The 23,571-nt window shown below is 32.7% G+C and overlaps 1 long non-coding RNA gene across 2 annotated transcripts; it reads right to left on the reverse strand.

The window, feature by feature from the left end:
- Positions 1 to 17,385: 17,385 nt before the first annotated feature.
- Positions 17,386 to 21,899, reverse strand: LOC125220183. 2 transcript variants are annotated; one of them, XR_007176333.1, is made up of 4 exons: positions 21,215 to 21,899; positions 20,786 to 21,105; positions 20,570 to 20,681; positions 17,386 to 20,408 (listed from the first exon to the last, which is right to left on the reverse strand). It is a non-coding gene; the product is annotated as an uncharacterized LOC125220183 (long non-coding RNA). The 2 variants fall into 2 exon arrangements; XR_007176334.1 differs by lacking the exon at positions 20,570 to 20,681.
- Positions 21,900 to 23,571: the final 1,672 nt, after the last annotated feature.

The following is a 23,571-nucleotide window of genomic DNA, read 5'->3' on the forward strand; positions in this document are numbered from 1 at the left end:
TGAGCATTCAAAAAATTGAGCACTTAAAATATTTACCCACTATTCTATTTTTCTAAATTTTAACTCAATTTATTCATAACTTTTTATTAAATTGATTTATTTTTAAATAAAAATTACTAACATTTTATGAAAACAACAACAATTATATAGTTAGATCCAAATAATGGGAAGTGTGTGTCTTTACAAATACAAAATGAGAATAATAATTTAATGTAATTATATTTTGATTATTTTGAATTATTATATAATGAAATAAAGGATAAATTACATAGCTAATCCATGTAATTTAAATATTAAAATTGAAAATGAGTATTTATATATGAAAAACAAGAAATGAAAAGTATAGTAGTAGATTTTTTAGATTATTAATAAAATTAAATTAACGCCAACCAATGTCTTGTGCTCGGTCTGAACCAGCATGATCAATTATGCACATATGTGTAACCTTTTGCGTGTCCATGAACTTGCAAAGGCATGTGATTCCAATAGTACGTGCATTATACTCACTTGGTAATCCAACTACAATTGCCTTATTTTTTAGGGACGTCAATCGAGTTTCGGGCTAATCTTATCGGGCTGTGGGTTAATCAAGTTGTGTTTTTTTTCCCGGATTATAAAAGTTCAACACTAACCTTAAAAGCTCGGGTTTCAGGCTAGCCCAGTAGGTTAATCGGATTACTACCGATAAACTTAACATGTGATCAATCCAATAAATAATGATGAAAATTAGTTATATTTATAAAATGTAAAATATTTAATTATGATAAATTTGATAATATGAGGTATATATACTTAAACTGAAAGTAAACATGATCAAATATTAATATTTGTGATTTGTGTAAAATGAAATATTTTTTGTGAATTTAAAATTTTTAATTTAAAATTTATGCCTTTTCTATACATAAAAAGAAAATGTCGTTAACATATGCTCTTTTTATTAAATTTGAAATAGTTTCATGCGATTGGGGCCACGGCGTTAAAAATTTATGTCACACATCTCTTTCATGTGGATCACTTCTTCTCGACTGCTCCTTCCGTCTGTAATTAAATATTTCATATTTGATCGGCACGAGTTTTAAGAAATTGTTTGACTTTATATAGTAAGATGGATAGAAAAGTTTGTGGAATGTGTGACTTATTTTTATACATTGGTTTTATAATAAAATGTGAGTGGAATGAGTTAGTGGAATGTAGGATCCACTAACCAAATATAGTAAAAGTGAATGAAATATTTATTGACAGACGAATGAAAAAGAGAAAATGAGATATTTAATGGTGGACGGAGGAAGTACCTATTAGTTATTATTAGTTATTAGTATTATGGGAGAATGAATGTGGAAATCTAGAAATGTTTGACGGGAAATACTAAATGGAAAAGATTATGTGGCATTTTAACAATTATAGGAATAAATTTATTAGAAAAATTGAATATAAATCATAAATGATTGCGTACAAAATGTAATTAAGTCAATATTTGGAGTCACCCGAATAGAAAAAAGTGTTCGATTTGTATATTAGTATCGCCATAATTTTTTCAGTTCGAGTAATTTGGAGGTCATATTATGAAAAAAAAAATTATAGGGTCCACATATTTAAATATTTAATGTATATGCAATTCTTGTCAACTGAGTGGAATAAAAGCTATGCATTCAGTTGATATTTTGGCATTTTATATATAGTCAAAATTTTGACTATTTTGAATGTACATATATTTAGGTAATTTTCGATTATTTTCATGTATATAAATTTGGCTGTTTTCATTTCGGCTCAACATTTTTATGTGATGCGTGCTTAAATTTAAGAAGAGACATCAATTTTACCTAGCCAAAATATTTACTACTCCTATATTCAAAATTAATTTCATTTAATTTTTTATATGACCATGGGCAGTGGCAGACGCATGATTTTAAAGTTGGGGGTCCAATTTCCTTGCAATAATTGTAAGGTATTTTTTATGGCGACGTAGCCAAAAGTTGCGACACTATTATGATGCAAGAGAAATGAATAATGGGATAGATTTAATTAAATGATATAGAAACTAAATATATGTATATATTTAATAATAAATATAAATAAATTTTAAAATAAATTATTTAATGAAGGAGTATATAACATGCACATTTTTGTATATAATAGTTATAGAAAAAAGAAACATCAAAAAAGAAACATAAAAAAAATAGCTAAAAATTTGAAAGTATCAATTATGTATAAATTCTAAAATAAGTGTATAAATTCTAAAATAAGTTATTAATGAAGTACTATAAAACAGGAACTTTTTGTGTATAATTGATGTAAAAGTATAAAAAAACATCATAAAAATAGTAAAAACACAAATAAAATGATAAAAGCCTAAATAATCTTGCTAGGAATCGATCACAGAGCTGGCAGTCGCTAGGCCAAGCAATTTACCACTTGTGTTGAGTGACTATTTAATTCTTTTGAATATAAACTATATAGTAAAGGTTCGAATTGTTGGGGTTCCATGGGACCCCCAACCGCCTATGTAGGTCCGCCTCTGACTACGGGTGCTAGACGTCAAGAGTCTTCACTTTGACGTGAGCCATGGATTAATTGGGGTCCAACGATGAGAGGGGAGACATGTTAAGGATCCAATAAAGCCAGAAGGCCTCCCGAGGATGCGAGGCCGGATTTGAGGACAAATCTTTTCTAAAAAGGAGAGGATAATACGATCATGAAAGTTGTGCATCAAAGTTTTCACCTACAGCTGGCTTCAATCAGTATTCAGCCTATCGAGATGACGTCTAAATGCTCTAAAAATACCACCAATTTCTTCGCCTTTGAAATAGCTTCGTGTGAGTATCTTAATTTTATTGAATAACTTCAGCCTATTGCTATGAAGTCATCACCTTGGCCTCACTAGAATTTGGAGTTGTCACGAAAAGAAACTCTAGTAAACTAAAGAACTTTTATCAAATTGGTTAGAGTGTCCACAATAGTGGAATAGCCAAGCTTTAGCCATAAAAAATTTGTCCGCCTAGTCATTACAATCATGCTTCAACCACATAAAATTTATCCAGCCACGTCATAGTCACGCCTCACATTTTTTTAGTTGTTGGTATGTTTTAATTGGACTAGAACAAAATTAGGTGATCGAATAAAGTAAGAGTGATTAGATATTTTGTTCTGTCAAAAAAGGAAATGACTCAACTTTGTTATGACGTACCAAAAAGAAATAATACGACTCAACTTAATAAGGACTGAGGGAATACACGCTATCAAAAAGTACTATAAAAAATAAAAATAATTGATACTATGTTAATGAAATTTAAGTTAATAGGAACACTTTATTATTTTTAAAAATTTACGTTTATATATGATGGCTTATTAATAATAATAATAATAATAATAATAATAATAATAATAATAATAATAATAATAATAATAATAATAATAATAATAATAATAATAATAATAATAATAATAATACAATAATTGTAAGAAATGAGTCCATACTCAGCTTTAAATATGAAGATTTAAAGGGTAGAAGAGAAAAGCAGAAACTAGCCGTTGGAGTTAGTTATTTTGTTAGGAAATGAGCTATCAATGCTCTGGTTCTTGGTTCTTGGCTCCAACTCGGTTAGGAGCAGTTACCAATTTGTTTCAGCTACTTAAATACTTTTGCTTGTATCTTGTAGTTAGTATTCAATCAATAAAGAGAATTCATTTTCTTGAAGAAATCACTACCTTTTTCTTCAATTAGTGTGTGTTCTCTGTGTGTGCTTTCTGTGTGAGCTTCAGAGAGAATACCAAAGAGTGTGTGAGCCTTGTGTGCTGAGTTAACAAGTGGCGCTATCCGGTGGAATTTGAGACTGGTTTGCAGAAGTTTGAGACAGTTTCAGAGATGGTAACAAGACTAGATGCAGAGAAGTTCACATGCAAAAATGATTATGGCTTGTGGAAGATGAACATGAAGGCAATCCTGATTCAGCAAGGCTCGGCAGCAGTTCTTGCTCCTCCGAGTGAGAAAGGGAAAGATCCAGTTCTTGATGATAAATCCCAGGCCAAGCTTGATGAGATGCAACTTAAAGCTCATAATCTTGTGCTTGGGAGACAAAGTTCTGAGAGATGTGCAAGAGGCCAAGACAGCAATGGAGATTTTGGAGAAATTGGATGAAGTCTATTTGGCTAAGTCTCTAGCAAATAGACTTTACCTAAAGTGGAGGCTCTACTCCTACAGTTTTGCTACTGACAGATCCATCGTAGAACAGCAGGAGGAGTTCAACAAGATTATTGATGATCTTGGCTCTGTGGATGCCAAGATTTCTGATGAAGATAAGGCTATCTTGACCCTCAATGCCTTGCCTAGTTCCTATGATCAACTGAGTGATGCCATCATCTATGGCAGAGATAAGCCTATCATCTACACAAAGGTCTATTCAGCTCTGATGGCTAAAGAACTTCAGAGAAATACCAGTAAGATATCTAATCTACAAGCTCCAGAGGCTCTAAATGTGAACTGTGAAGAAATTCAAGAAGCCTAAATTCAAGAAGAAGTATGAAGAAAATTCTAAGGCATCCAGCTCTGATACCTCAAAGGAAACTAGATCATGCCACTGGTGTAAGAAGCCAGAGCATCTAAATAAAGATTGCTTTGCATGAAAGAGGAAGCAAGCCTCTGAGGGAAATTGGCAGAACACTTCTGATTGTTTAGAGGGTGTTGATCCACCAACCCAACTTCTAAATGTAATTGATTATGGACTCTCAGACCAGACCCGACGCCAACCTGGCTCTGATACCACTTGTCAGGATTGTCGGCGTCGGCAGCATTAGTTTGATATTGTCCGCTTTGGGTCTAGGGCGCACGGATTTGTTTTTGGGTCACTTTCAAAAGGCCTCAAACTAATTGGGGTAGGACATGAATTATATACACCTTCCAACTTTCCTCAAAGTTTTCGATGTGAGATAGGTTTGTACGGCTAAATTCTATAAATAGGCCATTCTGGAAATCGGCTTCCACTGATAGGTTTTTTTTTAAAATTTCTGTAAATGGGTGTTGCGCATTCTAAGAATGCGTGTTTAAATACGCATTCTTAGAATGCGTAACTAAGCTGAATTTGCAAAGACCAGAAAAGTCAAACTAAATACGCATTCTTAGAATGCGTATCTCACTTGAATAAAATTGGGGCAAATCGCCCAGAACAAAACAGACAACAGACACGCTGCTTCTTCGATTCTGCTGCTTCTTCGCCACCGCCGCTCCCATCGACCTGTCGCCGCCGCCGACGTCCCCCCCCCCCCACGGTATACCTCTGTCTCTATCCCTATTTCCCCTTTGCCTAGGGTTTGTGCACTCTTTTGTAATTGTTTTTTTTTTTTGGAAGAATTGAAACAAGAATGTGTGCATTGTGAAATTAAGTTTGTAATTGTCTTTATTGTGCATTGTTAGTTGATGATAAAGCTTCGTTTTCAGTATATTTGAATTGATTCTTTAAATGAGATTTGAATAGCAAATAGAACAAGCTAGTTCACTTCATACATGAAATTAATGGTGAAATTGGAAAGAGTAGAAAAAAACAATCTTTGGGTTTCATTGTTTGAGTTGAGGAGGAAAAATTCCATGGATTAAAATTGTATGTATTAAAATTTTGTGTTAGTTTTTTAAGCTAAACAAATATGTTACTGAGTAGTATGTCTTTGTGCATGTTCAAGTGAACCAGTTATCCTTACACAAGTGAACCACACGAGAGAGTACTGGGTGGATACGTGTTTGTCGCTTTTAGGTATAGAACCTAGTCAAGCTGAATTGAAGTTGGGGGGATTTAATGCCACTACACTGAAGGATGTTGTTAGACACCGACTTGACGATGATCTACCCGAGCATTATACATGCAGCATGCACGTATATTTGTGCTACTCCTACTAGGTTGTTTGATCCTCCCAGACACTTCGGGGAGAAAAATTCCCTTCCACCACATTCTATTACTAGATGGTGAGAATCAGTGTTCACAACTTAGTTGGGGTGCAGCAGCGCTTGCCACTTTATATCACTACCTTTGTGAAGCTTCGTGTCAAAAGCAGAAAAATATCGGTGGCCCATTGGCCCTTCTACGGATGTGGGCTTGGGAGAGGATACCCAATATTCAACCCGAGATTGTTGATAGGGTTGAGTATGATGGTACGACACCGTGTGGAATAATGTAAGTAACATCTTTATTCTTTATCATTAAGTTATCTATATCGTGTGTTTATAATATTTTTGTATTATTTTGGAATTATTAGTTGGAGGGGGCGTTGAATGTGGGTAGAGCGCCGCAACATCTCCAAAGTTATTATAGGGAACAATTGGCTCATTTGCATGACAATCAGGTGCCACTTTTAAAATATTTCGTAATCTTCTTGTTGAATATTTTTGTTTTATTAACCTTTTTTTTCAGTTTATTTGGGAGCCGTATTTGGATCGTCGTCCTCTACCAGAGGAGTGCACGCGTGGGATGGATGTTTGGGGATGCACTAACTACCTCGTTTGCTATCATATTGTGGAGCCGCATTTGGGTCATCGAGTTGCACGACAGTTTGGAAACCCCCAACATATTTTTTCTAATGAGACTCAATTCCACAATTATGAGAGATGGGAAAGTACAAGGCGAGGTAAGTCATCCGTAAACTGGCTAACTCATCATGCTTACTACGTTGAGTATTGGAGGAACCGGGGAGAAATAGAACAACATGTGTATCCAGATGCCTCGAATACTGACTACATGAATTGGTTTCGGAAAATCACTGTCACTTACATTACTAGACCCGGCATCCATGACCAGCCAGGCATTCATGAGACTGCCTCTACACATATGATGATGGTAATAATTTTTTTTTTTGTCGTTTTTATAGTGCATTATCAGTAGAATAATGTCTTTGTTCTGTGCAGTTGGAGACGTTGGTCAATGTGTATCACTGCCTTAGCGGATCTGAGACGGCATATCATCAGGACATCCAACGTGCTATGAACATGGTGTCGACTTGTATGACAATATGTGGGGAGACTGAACGTCTTGATTTTGTGTCTACCCAACGATCAACGATTGACACTACAAGACCACGCATTCACAAAGCTAGGCGCGAAGGACGGCCAGGTGTCCGTATTGGCGATCCAGGGTATAGACGAGATGCAGGTTTATCGCAGATGGGCGAAGGATACAGTGACCCACCGCGTGCTTCTTGGCATGCTGGATCAAGTTCACAGATGATGGGTGACGAATGTTATTCTGATGTTAACCTTGATGAATATTTTGGAGTAAGATTACAAACACAGGAGGAGGATGAAGCTGAAGTGGATGACGATGCTGAGGAGGATGAGGCTAAAGTGAATGATGATGCTGAGGACGATGAGGCACATGAGACAGCTTGGCGCGAGTCATGCACAAAGGCTCTTCATGAGTCTGGGGTGGCTTCTGGGGAAGCTTCTAGTTCTTCACTCTCCACTAAAGGATTGGCGCGGAATATAACAAGATTCTTTACTAGGAGAACATCCTCACGTACATCCAAAGGGGTAGCTGCAAACAAGTTTACACTAAGTACTTACAAGTAGATTGTGGTTGTTTGTTAGACGTAGACATTTGTGATATTTAACTTAACTATATTTTGTTTAATTTTTAATCCATTTTTCTACGTTTGATTTCATCTCTAGCTTAGTTTATTTTTTTTCCTTTTCTGATATTATATTTTAATATTATCAATCGTTATATACATACTAAGACGTTAGCTAGTTTTTAATTGTATGGTGTACACGTTCAAAGACTATTCAATCTTAAAAATCATAAAATTTAAGCGAATATTAGTACTACTGTACACTCTAATAATAGTTTAAACTCATTTGTGTTTTTAAATGAAACAGTCAATTTGTATTATTACTACAATTGAAATAAAAAATAATGTGCAACTACAAACCAAACTTATCAAAATAGTAGTAAATAATGTCCAACTACAAACCAAATCAAAATAGTAGTAAATAATGTCCAACTACAAACCAAATCAAAATAGTAGTAAATAATTGTTACCCACTGCATACATTTACATAGCACACATGCTTAGAAAAAAATAAATTCCATTTTTTAAATCCCAAACAAAAATGAAAGAGTTATTAATCTTAAAAATCATAAAATTTAAGCGAATATTAGTACTACTATTTTCTGTTCACTCTACACACGGCCCGAATGCCCAAAATACATACTTGAACAACTTTCGTGTCTCGGTACTATGTCTTTCATCATGATGCCACTCAACAATTGTACCACGGGTGCGCTTCTGCAACTCAATCATATAACTAGGTAAATCTTCAAACGATGACTCCAACCACCAAAAGCAAGCCCTATAGCCTTCCTCCGAGCATACCATGCTTTCTTGTAGGATATTTCAACATGATACTTTTGCTTCACATCCTCAATAATGGAGTTAGGCGTATACTCGGGGTCCTTTAGAATATGATGCTTAACACACAAAGCCACCATATCTGATGAAACGTTGGCGTGGTCCCTGGAGTTGGGATTACCTACACAAGTATGTCTATCAGTCCATTGTCTGATTTCCCATTTGCGGTCGTGCTTCCTCAATGTGGCTCGAAGTTTCCAAATACAACCGGTTTGATTCTGTCGTCTCCTATTTGTGGTCGTGCTCCCAGCCACCTTTTGCATCCACATTCCACTTTATTGGTTTACCTTCCACCACGTAGTATTCTTTTGTGGATGACTCCAAATGCCACAAAGTAACAACAGTCTTCAATTGTAGCTTGGTATCAATTTGGTTCCTAACCCAATCCGTGTAGGATTCTTCTCATCCCAAAACCAACTGCTACATTCAGAATCATCATGGTTACTTTCATAGTAATTACCTTCTGTCGTCGGTAGAGTACGAAAATAAGGAACCCTGGATGCTCATACTCCTGCTCACTTTGCGGGACTATTGGGACATACCTACGAGGCACATTCAATGTCTCATCATCAGATGCATCTTGGGTTGCTTCTGATTCTTCACTCAATTCAGGTGAGGTTGTTGATTTTTCTAACACAGAGTCTTCATATTCAGAATCGTCACTAACTTCATTACGGGGAGATAGTCCACCATCCCCAAAACCAGACCCATCATCCCCAAAACCATCCCCAAAACCAGGCCCATCATCCCCAAAATTAGCCGGCTCGTGACTAACTTCATTATGTCCAGATGGCACATCATCATATTCTATCTTGAAGTTGTCGTTGTCCCCTTCTAGATTGATAGACAACGATCGTATGTGGAGTACGTTGTTTTGCTAAGTTAGCTTGATAGTCAACAAATAACTCAATTTGACCTGATTGAATAGCTGTTGCAAACATATCCCTCATATATGCATCGCAAAGTCGAACGCCAACAAAGTTATATCCATGACCCACTTGAATTGCACGCTTCCATGTCAAACTAATCATATAATCATTAACATTGATTCCAATGCAATTACATATTCTGTTAACCAACTCATTGTATGCAACAAACTTATCTAACACAAGGTATGCATTTGCCACGGGTGGTTCATAAGACAAACCAATTCCTCCAATTTGTACTATTCTTTCATCCCAATATAAAAGGACACAAATAGATTCTGTGTCCATAATCCTGCAATAAATACACAACTTTATCTCAAAATTTAAATAATTCAAAATAAACTATATACCAAATCTTTAGAAATTAACAATTTAAAAGACACTACATACCAAATCTTAGTAGCTAATAACACACATTGAACATACAATTTATACCAATAGCATAAAATTTTAATTTTTAACTACAAAACCTAAAATTACAATTCACCTTAGACTATGAATATATGCTAAATGAAGAAGAAAAAAGCATGTAACTTACCTTGAGGGAGAAACAATTAGACGAATTTGGGTGATTTATGCAAGAATTGGACGACAAGGTAGCATTCTTGGAAGGGTTTCGCGAGGACAGTGGAGTGAAGCGGCGGAGTGCGATCTATTCTGTTCTGGACGATTTTATTCAAGTGAGATACGCATTCTAAGAATGCGTATTTAGTTTGACTTTTCTGGTCTTTGCGAATTCAGCTTAGTTACGCATTCTAAGAATGCGTATTTAAACACGCATTTTTAGAATGCGCAACACCCATTTACAGAAATTTAAAAAAAAAACTCTATCGGTGGAAGCCGATTTCCAGAATGGTCTATTTATAGAATTTAGCCAGGTTTGTACTAAACAATTATGATTGACTAAATCATATTCTATTATGGTATTTGAATGATGGGAATAGTTACAGCTTGATGTTTGGATTAAGATGAGCTGAAATTAAAACGGCAGAATGAATCATGATAATCTGTTAACAACTAATCGTAGCTAGCTATAATCATGGGAATTATATAATTTTTAAAATTATTTTACCATAATTAATATTTAGGTGAAATATCATCAATATCAAGATTCAATTATTAATTTTGTTTATTTTCAATTATAGAAGTTAATTTGGAACTAATCGATTTCAACTTTAGTTAACTAGTTTATTGTATACTATATTTGAAATTTTATTATTGTAAGGGAAATGAAAACTAAAATAAAAGCAATAATACGAAAGATATTATTTTCCGTGTAAAGATATTATCTTTTTAATTATTATTTTGTTTACTTGTCAAAGCTAGGATTTGAATATTTTTTTACTCTATAAGTAGAGCCGTATTTTTAATGTAGAAGTAGTTTCCGTCTTTCATAAAATAGCAAAGTGTAGGGTAGTTTTGAATGAGTATTAATATTGATGAAGGAAGATTTATTGAGTCATCTGCCGCAAGAGGTTATCGTAGAGATTCTGATAAGACTCCCGAGTAGAAGCATTGCGATCTGCAATTGTGTTTGTAAATTAGTGCAGTTTAATACAAGGGGATGTGTTTGCATCCTTGTATGCACCGGGACGGGGGATAGTTTTCGGTCATGAAGTCGGGCTGTGTGCAATCTACGATGAGGCCTGCCAGCCACTTTACCGATTCAGTTTGCCTCCTCCTCATATTCAATATCCAACTCCCGACCATGTCCGAATTGTTATTGATTCAACTGATGGTTTGGTTTTGGTGTGGGACGAATTGAAAAATAATCACAATATACTTTTTATATGCAATCCAATGACTGAGGGGTATATTGAGCTTCCTCCTTTGCCTGCTACAAAATGTATATTTGGATTTGGAGTGAGCAAGTTAAGCCAACAATATAAGGTTTTATGTGTTGAAAGTAAATCTCTGTCATGTCATATATATACTCTAGGAGGAGGAGACCTATGGAGAAGCATCATGCAGCCGCCACAAGCTGTTCCCGTCACTAGATTGTATTCAAAACGATCTCAAAGCCCCAAGCTTCTTGATTATGCTTTATTTTTTAACGGAAATCTCCACTGGTTGGTATCTGATTATAAAAAGAATTTCTTGATTTGTTGTTTTGATCTTGAAACAGAGCTTTTTAAGAGTTTTTCTATTCCTCCTTCACCTAGTGAAGAAGGATTTACGACAAGGTTTCATGGAACATATCGGATATATATTTTGAAGGGTCGGCTATGTTTATGTGATAATACAGATGATTTGGTTGTTGTGATTTGGATGATGGAAGACTATGGAGATACAAATTCTTGGTTAAAGGAGTATGAATTTAGCTTCCAGTTATCTCCGAATATCCTTTTTGTTGTTTATCCGATTAAAATTTTGGCAAATGGTTAACTGTTGTTCTGCAGTGCACATCAACTCTTCATCTATTCCAAAATCACTAGAACTTATGTGATATATAGTCCTTTTCAACTAGCTTTATATCATAATTTGCCCAATGTTGTCAGTTATACTTCAAGCTTTGTTTCGCTCAAAAATATGAGGATTTCCAATGTTCAGTCCTTAAGGTTTTATTAGGTTAGATTCCCCTACTTTTGTAACGTTTATTTATTTATCTATTTTAATAGATTGTTATTCATTTTAAATTTTTATTCTATTGGATCTTTATCTCCGCAGAATGATTAATTTATGCCATTATTTGCTATTTTAACAATATTCTATATTTGAAATTTGTACTAGTAGGTAATATGAAAAAAAGGTCATTATAACCTCCCATTAAATCATACCTCATGATGAAATTCCCTCCATAAACTGATCGCCATGGCTTCATTAGAATTTGGGGTAAACTAATGGAATTGCACGATCGATTAGGAACTCTTTACAATTTTGATCCAGAAGGTACTGATACCATATAAATTACTATAGAAGTTTTGCGTCCTAAAGCATGAGACTAGTAAATTTGGATTGAATAATAGTATTATTTTTTATGAAAGTGGTTTGGGATTAGCTTAATCTAGATGTAGGCATTTGGTTTACGTGTGATGATTCATCATCTCTTTATTGGCTTATTCTAATGTCTAGAAAAGTAATCAATGTTTAACTAGAAAAGTAATCAATATTTAACTAACACTCCCTCCGTCCAGCAATAGCAGTCCCATTTCTAAAGGCACGGATTTTAAGAAAGTTTTGGAGCGTATAATAAATGGTGTGTGATATTGAAATTTGAGACCCACCTCAATGAAGCCCACACATAATGAAAATTTTAATTTCAAGCTGCCAATATATTCATAGAGATAAATTAAAAACTGAATTTAAAAAGAACCCTCAAATTAAACAAAATGCCCAGCAGATTCCCAGCGTTTTGATTCAATCTTGGATTTGGAAATCGACTAAATTGCAGTCATAATCTGGAGAAAAAACCACGGAACAAAACCAATTTCTAATCAAATTCATAAGAAATCCACACTCCAATCCAAATCCGCCGGGAATCGATTTCGAAAGCCAAGATTGAATCAAAACGATACCGAATTCAAATCCAAAAGTAAAACCCGTAGAGAGGCCATAAGAACAGATTTTTCAAGAGCAAATTTTGCAAAATTAACAGCCACTAACAATTACACTCGATGCAACAATTAATTTCACAACGGAAGATATGAATCAAAGGGCAGGAAGAAGAGGAAGAGAGAGTGTGAGGCGGCGGCGGGCGATTAGGGTTTGATAGGAGGTGGTGGAGGCGGTGCAAAATAAGGAGGCGGTGGAGACGACGCGAGAAAGAGGCGGTGGAGACGACGAGCGAGAAGGAGGCGGTGGGCGAGAAGGAGCAATGGAGGCAACGGTGAATTAGGGTTTCGCGTAGGAAGAGGAGGGCGAGAGAGTAAGACCGACAGTGAGAGAGAATGAGGGTTTGAGAGAGTGAGAGTGAAATTAGATGGGGGTAGGGTGTGTTTTTTTTATGGCAATTGTGTAAATTAGTGAGAAGGGAGAGGGTAATTAAATTGTCCAAATATGGTAAGTAGAACCGGGACTCCTATTCCCGGACGTCCCAAAACGGAAAAACGGGACTCCTATTGTTGGACGGAGGGAGTATTAAATACGTAACTACCTAGAAAACAAATTTCAACCACATAATAAAAATAACAAATAAGTACTCCTTCTGTCCCATTAAAAATGCAACGTTTTTCTTTTTTTATTGTCTCATTAAAAATGAAACGTTTCCTTAAATAGAAACAACTCTATCTCTACTTTTTCATCTCTCTTACTTTGCTCTCTCTTCATTAACTCATAAAACAACACTACATAAAATCATGTGCCGATTCTCAAATGTTGCATTTTAAGTGGGACGGAGGGAGTATTAGTTATTTTAATAATGTGAAATAGCCCAGGAGCATTTTCGGAAATTACTTTTAAGATTGAGGTGATGCGTTACGTTTCTATTTAGAATCACTGATTTCGTTTCAATTCACATTCGAATTTCCTTCCAAATAAACTTCAGATTTCCTTTCTAATTAGCTTCTTCTCGCATTTCTTCTTCAATTCATCGTAGATTTATTTTTTTCATTGCGATTCCAAATTTCTTCATCAGATTCATCGCGATTCTTCTCCTTTTTATCAATCACGCAAAAGAGGCGTCAATGGATTCAATACTGATGCCAAATGAAGATTATTTCGATTACGAAAGATTATCGCAGGGATAGGAAGCTGAGACTGAATCCAAATGTAATATCTAATGTATTATCAACTAAAGTGACGTATATAGGCTTTAGATGCTCTATCCGTCCGCCATTAAGAGTCTCATTTTATGAGGCACGGGTTCTAAGAAGTGTTAAGAAAAGTGGGTGCAAAATTAGTCAAAAAAGAAGCGTGACAAACTTTCGTACGTGTCTTCTGTTTCTTGTTTGTTTGGATGCTTGATCATGAGTATATCATTAGTTCTTACGTTTTTTTGTTTATGTAACTTTTTCATTGTCACCTGCTACAGTAATAATTTGGTTTGAATATATGGTGATGTAATAAGAGAGAGAGGGGATCATTGTATCAATCTATCTGGAGATTTCAACACAGGGTGGTTAGATATATGACCCATGATTATGGGATAAATAATTTTGTTTCCTTTTTTTCCCAAGGCATAAATCAATTTAATTTGTTTCCATGTCAAAATTATTTTGCAAATTTCGAGATAATTTATTTTGTTTCCATGTCAAGATTATTTTGCCAAATTTCATCTTTTTCCCTATGAGATTTTCCTACTACTATCTTGTTTCCTTTTCAAAGATAGGGTTTGAATTTATTTTTAGTATACAAGTATTGCCGTATTTTCAATATATGTATTGCCGTATTTTCAATATATGTGTTTCAATAAATAGGGCGTGGAATGAAGTAATAGCATGATTGAATGAAATACTCCCTCCGTCCCACAAAAGATGTCACACTTGTGGAATGACACGAGATTTTAGAAATTTTTATTTTGTGTGTTAAATGGAGAGAAAAAATATAATTTTTATATTCATAATGAGACAGAACTTTTTAAAAAAAAGAAAATATGACATCTTTTGTGAGACAAATTAAAAAAGAAAGTGTGACATCTTTTGTGGGACGGAGGGAGTAATAAACTAACGGAATAAAGTAAGTAATAAACTAATGGAATGAAGTAATAACATGACTGAATGAAGTAATAAGTCCATTACTACTGTTTGACGTTTAAAACAGTTAACATTGTATTTCAATATCATATTTACTTCATTACTACTATTCATTTGGTTCATTATTTATTGAATATAGTTCATTACTACCGCTTAACGTTTAACACTAAATTTTTTTGTATCATTAGTTTATTTCAATAACATGTCAAACTTACTTCATAACATATTTCATTTAGTTCATTATTTATTCCGGCAAGTTTTTATTGAATAAAAAAAATTTAAAAAAATTTAAAAAAAAATAATTTTTTTTAGAAAGCAGGTTTTATTGAATAAAATATTAAATTAATTGTAAATTAATCCTAACCACAAGATTAATAAAATGGGTGGCCCTAATTTGGTCTCTAGTTCGGTCTCTAAGAGTGGATTTGTGTATAATAGGACTCATATATTGGATATATATTTTGATGGGTAGGCTATGTTATGCAATAATACAAATGATTTGATTGTTGTTATTTGGATGAACAAGTATGGAGATACAAATTCTTGGGTAAAGGAATATGAGTTTAGCTTCCAGTTAACTCCGGATACCATAAATTACTTAGTTTTTCCGCTTAAAGTTTTGGCAAATGGAGATTTATTATTCATTAGTGAAGAACGAGTATTCATCTATTCCTAAGTCAAAAGAAGTTTTGAGACATTTAGTCTTTTTCCACACCGATTTCGCTATTATAATTTGCCCAATGTTACTACTTATACTTCAAGCGTTGTTTCGCTCAAAAGCATGATGATTTCCAATGTTCGGTGCTTAAGTCTCTCGTGTGTTGAAGACAAAGTGTTACGGGAAGTGGCTAAAGAAGAGATCAGTAAGAACGATGATGCTGCCATGGTGTAGGGAATATGAAGAAAGATGAAACTTTGGATAGGAAGGAATGGATTTGCATTAAGAATATATTGCTCGAGCAGATTGATCAGTTCATCTTATCTATGAACACGAAGGCTATTGAGATTAAAGGGACATTTTGTGTTTTTCTATGGTTTAATTAGGGTTTAGGGCATTTATTTTGTAGTAATGATGGTTTTTGGCATGTTATTCGTGCTGATTATTTCTAATCTGCTTTTTTCACCATTCCTTTTATTTCACCTTCTCTCTTAACTTAAGTCTTCGTGTTTTGGTTTTCCGTCAGATACCAATGAAATATTACTTGGAAGAATTGCATGCTGGAAAGAGTTTATGATACTATATTTTTCTTGAAAATTTGGCATCAATGTAGGTTCTTAACTATTATCATACTACTTATTTATTAGTTTATTTTACTAGCTTGGCAAACACTTTGCTATCTATGCTTGTCTCGTCTCTAATAATTTTGCTAAGATTAAAAGCAACCTGTTTTATAACTGGTTCCTCAAATACTTTCATATGCCAACCTTTGAATCTTCCTCCGCTTACAAATACTTTTAGATTGGGACAGCATAAATTATTATATATAGGGCATGTCTCAACAACTCATACTGGGAAAACATTATAAGTATTTCATTTATAACGAATTAATGTATCCTCAACGTACACATGACTCTTTTCTGTCGATTTCGTGAGATATAACAAAGACACATACAATTACATTATATATTAGTATAATACTATTACATAAGCATAAAACAAATTACAACTCAATAAGTTTTATTTAAACAATGATTATACATTTATTGTAATCTCATGTTCTACACAAAGGGAACTGTTATAATTAATTTTCTAAAAATATTAAAATCAATTATAGTATAAAATAATATTTTAAATTTTTAATTAATAAATAATAAATATTCAAAATTAAACTTATGTAAAATGTACATGCATCATTTTATTATGAATGAAGTTACTAATGTACACTAATGTAATTATTCAATGATTCGCCTTTTCAAAAAAACGAATGTAAATATAGCCATGTGGGTGAGAATTCTTCAACAAATTTCAAAATAATTATCTAATTTTATATTTTTAATTGAAATATTAAATTAAAATTAATGTGATCACACCATCATACAAAGATAAAAACATCACTTCTAATTCACAGTTCATGGGGTAAAATATTTACATCATATCTGGCATATACGGAGTTATAAATAAACTGCACTATAACAATAGTTTTATCAAATCCTAAGAATATAAGCAAACTAGTACTCCCTCCGTCCGCGAATAGGAGTCCCGGTTGGCCATTTTCATCCGTCCGCCATTAGGAGTCTCGGTTAGACATTTTATCTTGAGAGTATAAAAAATGACCCCACTTTTCCCTTAATTTAGAAGCTGCAATTAATTTTAATCCACTTTGATTACAAATAATAATATAAATGGGTCCCACATTCCACTATCACACACTTAAATTATTACACTCAAACTTTTCTTAAAACCCGCACCCAACTCAACTGGGACTCCTATTCGCAGACGGAAGGAGTACTAAAAATAAAATTAATAAGGACGAACATTCTCAAATCAATTTCTTGTTGTGATAATAAAGCGGATGAATTCAAAATTTTGAAGAAGGTAAGTTTATAGAATTTCCAACAAATGATACAATTTGAGCATTAAATTTTTCAATAATTTATCAGCAAAGTATAAACATTCTAGAAGTTCAATACAAATGTGACTATCTTTATAACGCTTGATAAATACTCCGTATAACCTAGTACTACAGTATATTCATAACAAAAATAACAAAAAAAAACCATAATATGTACATTAAACAAAAATCTATAACCAAATATGCCCAAAATGCCACCAACTAAAATATTACTTCTACACAAGACGGACGACAAACAAAAACATACAAGCATACAAATTGCGAATTGACATACAAATTAGCCAATTTTATCATGTTACAAAACAAAAACATACAAATTAAAAGAAATTAATAATACGGAAGAATATTCTTAAACCTAATTTCTTTTATTGTGAAAATAAATCTATAGTATTCACGATTCTGTACAAGGTAAAAGTTTTCAAAATTAATTCTGATTTAAAATGAATATGCATCAATTTATTATGAATAAAGTTACTAATGTAGAATCCAATAGGCACTAATGTCAATAATCATAACAAAATGTGTATATGGCCAAAAGGGTCAGGATTTCTTAAAACAAATTTCAAAATAATTCCGTAATTTCTTTTTAAATATTAAATTAATCAATCTATACAAACATAATAGTACTTCACAATTTATGGAATAAAATATTTACTTCATGCATACAAGAATAAAATTGCACTATGAAATTTTTTTTATCAAGTTCTAAGAATATAAACATACTAATAAAAATAAAATTAATAAAGTGGGTGGATTCACAATTGATAAACATAATTCTACGAACGATATAAATTGAACACCTAAAATTTTTGAATAACTTTTTCAGCATTATATATCAACTGTTTTCCTAAAAAAATAAAACTAATTGCACAAGCTAAATGCATACTAGTAGTTCAATGCAAATGTGCCAAGTTTTATAACAAATCGAACAAATCATTATAGTACTTATTAAACAAAAATCGATAACCAAATATGCATAAACACCAACTAAAATATTAGTACAAGACAGACAAGAAACAAAAACATAACAATATTCGAGCATCAAAAACTTTTCAGCAAATTTTCAGCATTATAAAACAATTATTTAGTTAGACAAAAAAATCCAATACCACAAACAAAAAAAATAGTAGCAAAATTTATCAATGAACCACATTAAAAATTAACAGATATACAAACACACAAAGAAGACAACATGGCGTACTATTTCAGACCATTATAAACCACACCTAGCTAAATTTTAAAATAATCTAAACCAGAAAATGAACATATATACAAACACACCAAGAAGACAATTATACACTAACAAAATTAGCAAAAAATATACAATCAATGCAAAATATCAACCAAAAACACATGAACAATAAAATTAAGCTAAATAATAATAAAAGTTTAACACAAAAAATGCGTATGTGGCCTAGAATTACTAATATCCTTTTCAAAAAAACAAATGCGTTGATGGTGGCATGCACCTAATAATGAAAAAACAAATGCGTATATGCACTAACATACTTGCATCATATTAGGCATATACATAATAGTAATAGTAATAAAATTGCGGTATTACAATAAAGTAATCAAGTTGAGAGAATATAACCACACTAATAAAAATAAAATCAATAAGGAATAACATTCTAAAATCAATATTTTATTGTGATAATTTAAAAAATTTCAATAATTTTCTTAAAAAACAAAACTAATTCCATAAACTAAAAACGTAGTACTACTAGTAGTTCAATAAACTGTGCCCAGTTCATAACGCTTAAAACGTAGTACAATATATTTGTAACAAAAAATCTTAATTCCTATATTAAACGAAAAATTAGTATAAGCAAATTTGCACATACACCAACCAAAATATTACAAGTCAGACGACAAACAAAAATATACAAATTGCGAATTTTATAATCAGGTTTTAAAAACAATATCAGGCAAATTAAAAGAAATTAATAGAAATACAGAAGAATATTTTTAAATCTATTTTCTTCTATTGTGAGAATAAAGCTATAGAATTCACAATCCTGTAGCAGGTAACTTTGAAATTTTCAATGTTGTGCTAAGTACAATTCAAGCATCTAAACCTTTTCAGTGTTCTAAAACAATTTTCTAAGACAAATAAATCTTATGCCACATACAAAAAATTAACAATGAACCACATTAGAAGTTACAAACACACCAAGAAGACAACATTGTAACTAGAATTTCAATCCGTGCTAGTATTAAACTAAAACAATACCCAGCTAATTTTTCAAATATACTAAACCATACCAATATATTTTTACACATAATCTAATCGAGAAAATGAACAGATATACAAACACACCAAGAAAACAAAATATTAGCCCACAAAATTAGCAAAATGTATACAACTAACCTAATGAACAATATAACTAAGCAAGGCAGATATGAGAATAAAGAGTAAAACTAAATATTAAAAGTTTGACAAATCTAATTTTGTAGAGAGTATGTGAAATACTAATATTTGTCTAAATTGGAACATAACACAAGTTCAACAGATTGGAAATGACTTAAAATTCTGATACCTATTAACAACTAAAGCATTAATAACCACCTCAAACATAAGGAATAGAATTCATCACAGATTTTAACATGAGAAATGATGAAAACATTAAAAAAATTTGTTAAAGTAGACAGAATTAGTTATCAATATCTGAAATGAGCAGACAATAGCAAGTGAAATTGCAATTATGAAGACTAGAGAGAGATGAAGTATATGACTACAGTTTTCAATCTCTCGGCAGAGCAAAATAATCGATGCAAGTACAGAGCATGAAGATCATCAGGTACAAAATGTTGGATATGAACAGAGGAATTACCAGCAGCAGATTAGCTGTATGAACATCAGCAACAGCATGTGAAGGTAACAGCAGAGTGAACTGATCATAAGCAAAAGAGAACTAATCAGCAATGGAAAAAGTATAGAAATTAGTATAATTCAAAAGAAACAAAAATTGCATGATCTCAACACAATCAACAGCATTATACTAGTAGAATTTAAAATGAATAACAAAGTAGAGAAATAATCAGTTGATCTAACCAGCAATGGAAAAAGTAAGCGGATCGGCAGAATAAATGCTTCATTAGCAACAGAATCAGTGGAAATTGAACGAATTAAGAAATTAGAGAATGAAGAGTAGAAATTAGAGAATCTGCGATGGAAAAAGCAAGCATCATAAGAATAAATGCATCATGAGCAACAAAATCAGTAGAAGTAAGAAATTAGAGAATGAAATTGCAGATGTAAACGATGTACCTATATGATCGGCGGCGGCGGAGCATTCTCCTCCTCCGCAGGTAGAAAACGGAAGTGAACTTGTCTGGCGGCAGCAGCAGCACGGAAAAACACTCGATCGCCGTTATGAGCTTCAAGATGAGCCGCATAAAAGTCATCACTCACGATTTCGTACAGCATAGTTTTTAAGTCTTCACCACCTCCTCTTCCTCCTCTTCCTCTACCTCTATTAGGTATGAGTCTGCAGCAAGTATACAATTTAGCAGTATATTGAGGAGCTCCATTGAGAGCGCTGATGAGAGTGAACTCAGCGCCTATTTCTGTGCGAAGAAGATTCGCTTCTGCATGCGTGAACAAAATTTGATCGTCAAAAGTTTTCTCTAACTCCATCTCAAATGTAAAAAAAATATGAAATTTTGAATGATCTGAATTCATTTTCAATTTCTGCACCTATTTATAGAGACAAGGCCTCCGATCACAAATTGCAGAATTGAACATAACATTTCCGCGCGAAAATATTTACAGCTGGAATTAAAAAAATTAGGATTAATAAAATAAGAAAGGAATGATAAACTCTAAAAAAGGGCGTGTGTATTCGTAGACTATAGTAACATTCTGAATTTAACGTTAGATGGGCCGACACATTTGGGCCTGGTGAAAAAAAGGCGTTATTTTCTGAATAGCGATTATAAATAATACATCATCTATGAAAGATTGTCCGCACGAATTTTATGATATGTGAAAAAAAAATGGATTGAAAAAAATATCACATTTATATTAATTTTATAATATTACTAGAAAGTGAATCCATTTATCAAAATGGGACTATATTTCAAGAACCGAGAGCGTACTATAAATAACCAAAAAAAAAATTGAAATCCAAGTCTCCATTGATTGGAAGGGAATTAATCGGGAACTAATCTCAGAAGAACAAAAGAACAAAAGTGATAATTAATCATCTGCCAAGTGCCAACAATATAGAAAATTGAAAAACAAAACTGATTATAAAAATGGAAATACAAAGAAGTCTTCATAGATTTAGACTCAACGCATAAATTTATCTCAACAGACAGACAAATCCATCATGAGAGTAACAAATAAAAACAAAAGAATTTGCTGAATGGAGAAGACAAGTATCCCGTATACGTATGAGATAAAGAGAAAAAGGGTGGGGACAACATATATATATATATATATATATCAAACCCTAGAGCCCAATTGGATTTGGACTGAGCAAACATGTTTGGGCCTTGAATAATTAGAATTGTTGCGATTTAGGAGACTAGTATTAAATCAATATATTCAGTCAATGTTAAAGGAGAAAAAATTCACTAATAATTTTTTGACATATGTCTTCGTAGAGGCCCCACTAAATACAATCATTTCTTTATAAAAATGGATATTATTATAAAATTGGAGACTATCCAAAAATCTAGGAGTTGATGATGTATTACTTGTATTTATTCTAATTTGCACTGAGTTTTAAATTGTTACGTCCTTTTAGTTATATGAATTTAATAAAATAAAATTTATTAAATATTAGCGGTAAATTTTGTTTTTAGAATTTATTCATTTTATTAAACAGATGAGGATTTTATTAATTCATATGTTAAAAAACTATTAGTTGAGCATACAACATCATATTGCCATTTGGCATGCCTTCATCATTGAATTGTTTCTCCCAGAAAAGATGATTAAGTGTATAGTACTCTTACTCCAAATGATTGAAAACTTATTTACCTTCAAATATCATATTATTATACTCATTATTCCACTCTAAATGAATCATTTTTCTTTTTAGGATCTCTTATTCTAAATGACACATTTCTAAAAATAGAAACACTTTATTCTCTTCACTTAACTGCAAAATAATACTCCGTCCGTTCCACTACAAGTGATGGATTTCTTTTGAAAATGAGAATTTAGAAAATGATATATATAGAGTTAAAGTAGAGAGAATAAAATACGATAGAATGAATAAAATAAAAGATGGTTGAAGTTTCGTTTTTAGCTCGAAAAAGGAAATTGATCACTTGCAGTGGGATAATTTAAAATGGAAAGTTGATCACTTATGATAGAACGAAGAGAGTACTACATAAAATTTCGCATCTGACCGAAGTGTTCCACTTAAAATGAGACGAGGGAGTATTAATTTTGGCAGTAAGAGCATATTAGACAATGATATCATAGTAGCTTCTTTTTCTCTAGGACAGAGTTCTTTAGGGTATAAGAGCATCCGCAATGGTTAATAGGCCAGCCATAGGCCAGCCATTCTCTCCTCTGCCACGTCAGCAACACTAAAAAAACCACCTGCCACGTCAGATTTAGGCCAGCCATAGGCCAGCCGCAATAAAAACAATTCAAAATATACTACATTTACGGAATTAAAATTGCGATATACGGAATTAAATTTACGACACATATACGGGAAAAATAATCCATTCCATTAAAAAAAAAAAGTACAAAGATTTTTTAAAAAAAAGTACATGATTTTATTTTAAAAAAAAAGGGCTTCAACACACGGGCCCCGCCACTCTCTACTCCTCCGGATGCTCTAACAAAAAAGCTAGAAATAAGAAGGGAAAAAAATAAAATAATGTCATCATCCACTGTCATCATCCACGTATACTAAATATGCGAAAGACAAAAAGACGAGTAAATAGTATATTAAATATTCCCTTCACCTTATAATAAGAATCATAGGTTTAGACATGGATTTTAATAAAGGTAAAGAATAATGTATTGAAAAAATTAGTAGAATATAATATTTATTTTTTATATTAATTTTATAATAGAATATGAGCGAA

Source organism: Salvia hispanica, chromosome 4, assembly GCF_023119035.1.
Source record: "Salvia hispanica cultivar TCC Black 2014 chromosome 4, UniMelb_Shisp_WGS_1.0, whole genome shotgun sequence".
Lineage (NCBI taxonomy): Eukaryota > Viridiplantae > Streptophyta > Magnoliopsida > Lamiales > Lamiaceae > Salvia > Salvia hispanica.